The sequence below is a fragment of the Corvus brachyrhynchos genome, unplaced genomic scaffold, assembly GCF_000691975.1.
Source record: "Corvus brachyrhynchos isolate BGI_N302 unplaced genomic scaffold, ASM69197v1 scaffold112, whole genome shotgun sequence".
Lineage (NCBI taxonomy): Eukaryota > Metazoa > Chordata > Aves > Passeriformes > Corvidae > Corvus > Corvus brachyrhynchos.
Window position 1 is genome coordinate 412,868 of NW_008236765.1, and position 3,434 is coordinate 416,301.

The 3,434-nt window shown below is 56.8% G+C and overlaps 1 long non-coding RNA gene across 1 annotated transcript in view; it reads left to right on the plus strand.

Annotated features, from left to right (window-relative positions):
* The window catches only part of LOC108444949, a 20,054-nt gene extending 19,375 nt beyond the window's left edge, over positions 1 to 679 (plus strand). The window contains exon 3 of the long non-coding RNA XR_001859668.1: positions 331 to 679. This is a non-coding gene — a long non-coding RNA (uncharacterized LOC108444949). The remainder of the gene's footprint in view (positions 1 to 330) is intronic.
* Positions 680 to 3,434: the final 2,755 nt, after the last annotated feature.

A 3,434-nucleotide genomic window follows, 5' to 3' on the forward strand; every position in this document is an offset into this window, starting at 1 on the left:
GGGGCGTGGCCGAGCCGAGATGCAGCCGGGGAGAGTGCTTGGGGGGGTCGGTCCCGGGAATATCGTACCCCAATGAGTAATGCTCCGGCTCGCTGGCTGCGAGATTTCAGGCGCCGATGCACCGTGTAACGCAGGTCGCTTTGCCGCTCTCCCCGGTTTTTTTCCTCGGCCTCTTTATCTTTCAATTGCAAAGCAATTAAAGGTCTGCGAGCATCCCTCCCCGCGGGGCCCTCTGATGCCCGCTGTATTGCCCTTTAGATGCCTCTTCCTTTTTTTGTTTTACAATTGTTGTATCAATATAATGCTTCCTTTCTTCCTCTGTCTCTATAGATACAGATATACAAGGCAAACCAAAGGTTTCGGCTGCTATTCAGTGCCTCCTCATTTGTCCCGGAGCCGTAACAGTGGTGCCCTTTCTCTTCTGGCTGCTTTTCCCTGCTTCTGGAGCAGCAGTTATGGGAGAAGCAGATGGCTACTGATTGGGTGAGCTTTGTGGCTTTAATACTGAATACTTTATGGAAAAGGACTTTATCATGCTTGGTTGGTCAGAGGAACAACGGGATGAGATTTATGACTAGAGAAAATAAATCTTTTTAAGTTTCAAGCTCCTTCACACACCCCACGTCAAGTTGCTGTAGCAGAGCTGGAGCTGAAATGCTCAGCATCTTTATTTTTTCCCGCCCCCTGCCCCGTCTGTCTGTCCTTTCACTGCTCTCCCCACCCCCTCTGCGCCAGGCTTTAGCAAACCTTTGCTAACTTTAGGGACTGTCACTCACTGGAGAAGCCAAGGCCTTCAGAGCCCCCAGGCAGCACCAGGAAGGGAAAGGCCATCCCTGCGTGGGGATTATCCACCTGGCGGGAATATGCTGGGCAGTCAGCTCCTGCCAAGGCTTGGCCACACGTAGCTCAACGGCCACCCAGTGTCCGGTGGGGAGTTGTGAGTGACATCCTCATGGACACGACAGCAGGGAAGCCATGTGGCCACCAAAGAGATGTCCGGGCCACCGCTCTGAGCTCAGGTCTCCTGAGGAGATGGAGCCCAGCACTGCCTGACCCCATGCACCCCACACTGGGCAGCACTGGGCCGAGGGCTGTGGGACCGTCCCTCCAGGGCCTGTCCTCTGCGCTGTCCTTCAGCTGCAGCGTGGCTTCTGCCTGGCCTTACATGGAGGCATGGCCAGGGCCGTGCGGTGGGGTGGGCTCAGCCCCAGCATGGGACGCTGGTGGTGGCACACAGGGACAGAAAGGCCCGAGGGTGTACAGGAGGCAGAAGCAGATTTCAGTCCTGCAGGGGTTCCCCTTCTTCCATTTCTCTCCCTTTCCTGTCCTTCATAGCCAATCATGTCTTCTGTCAGGCTGTTAAACACTTAAAGGAAGGTGAAGCTAGGTGAAAGCTTTCCAGGTTTTAAACCTTGATGCTGCTGTCAGGCCAAGTAAGGAGGAGAAGCAGAAAGCCTGAGAAAAATAATTTTGGGATAGAAAGTCAGCAGTGATAGTGGGCTATGTATGAACCTTTTCACCAGCCACCTATATTGTGTTCAGTGGTCTAGGTTTTGGTCAGTAAAAAAATATATTTCTGCGACCCTTTGGTGAATATGCAAATTAATATTTCTAACTAGGCTCTGTGTTTGCTCGGAAGAAAGTAGAGGGGAAGTTTGGGCACCATCCGAGGTGAGGAAAGAGCCGAGGTGCCTATGGTGTGCTGAACCATGAGAAAGCAGGTGAGGAAGGTATGTCAGGCTCCGCTGGGGTTCCTGGGGAGCAGGAGCATTTGCTCCTTGGGGTGAACCACAGCTGAAGCTGGTGTCCGGCCTTTTTTAGGGATTAGCGGTTTTGTGGTGTGGCGGTGACCTGACCTGGGAGTCCAGCATTGGTGAGGTGAGGCTGAAGGGTCAGAGGGAATAGGAAGTGACAGGCACGCCCGGTGTGTTTGGGAGCTGAGCTGGAAACAGGACAGGACACTGCTGGTGTGCCTTGGCCCTGGCAAGGACCTGGAGCTAGGCAAACATTCATCTGGTTGTGGGTCTGAGGATTCCCAGTGGGATCCCCATGCTGCTCGGCAGAACTAGCAGTGGGAGAAACACCGTTCCTCCGTGCGCCGTGTCTGCAGTGTGCTGGTGATGTCTCTGGCACCCCCAGCACAGGGCTTCCCCAAGAAAGGTGCCATCCACGAGCCTGGTGACAAGCAGAAAGGACTGTTTGCCATTCAGCTGAGGCCCCGATTTATTTCCACTACAGAGCCTGTCTGTCTCCAGGGAAGGGAACCATTCTGGCTGCATTTCTCCAGGCACCAGGAAAGCTTGTGGCTCCGCGTTTCGTTTTCAGTGGATTTTCCATTCCACCTGGTGTGCACCTCCTGGGGACCACAGCTGACCCTGCCTCGGGCAGCAGCAGGCAGAGAGGGCAGCAAGGCAGTTTTGAGCATCCCTTCGTGCCCCTTCCCCACGGTGCCCTGGCACCGCAGGAGTGAGTGTGGCTGGGCTCGTGTGCTTCTGGGAACTCGTGTGTTCTCTCGGTGATTTTATTTTATGAGTGACTTTATTGCAGTCACCTGGGAGCTCACTCTCAGCTGTGTGTGCGTGTCCTCATAGGAGTAACCACACACCCGTAGGCCTGGCTCATGTCACAACTCAGGCAGTGTTTCCCAAAGGATGCAGGAGTGTCTCTGAGCGCAGGTTGAGCAGCCTTTCCTGGTCTCTCTGCTCTTCCCTTCCTGGGTGAAGCTCAGGGAGGAAAGAGAAGACTGACACCCCCGGGAGCAGGTTCTCCGTCCCTTGCAGCCATCCCCATGATAACGCAATGGTTATCACGGTGGTTAGTGATAACGATGTCCAAGCATCCGGGCATCCTCACTCTGCCAGCCCTTCGGCCCCTGCAGCCGCCTGAATCCAGGTCCCGGCCAGGGAGCAGCGGACCTTGGGCCACCCCTCCGGGGCTTGATGCCCGTGAGGGCTGGCCTGTCTGTGGGAATTTGGCTCGCCAGCCCAACCCCTTCTGAGCCCAGGTGCCGGGCTTGTCCGCTGCTCCTGGGGCGTTCCCTTGCCCGATAGTTGGTTGTGCCGTGCTGGTGCCGTCGAGAGGGGCTCGGCAGAGCAGGGGCTGTTTGGCTCGCCAGCCCAACCCCTTCTGAGCCCAGGTGCCGGGCTTGTCCGCTGCTCCTGGGGCGTTCCCTTGCCCGATAGTTGGTTGTGCCGTGCTGGTGCCGTCGAGAGGGGCTCGGCAGAGCAGGGGCTGTGCTTTTGGAGGGCGGGGAGTGGCGGGGGTTGCCGGCTGCGGGGTTCCCTGGGAAAACGGCCGGAGCTCCTCAGCCCGGGTTGTCCTTGGCTCTCCGCAGGAGGTTTTCTGGAAAAATAAGCGAATAGAAAATGCAGGTATCTACCGAGATAGGAGCGTGCGGCAGCCGGGAGGGGGCGGGGAGCGAGCGCACGGGCCCC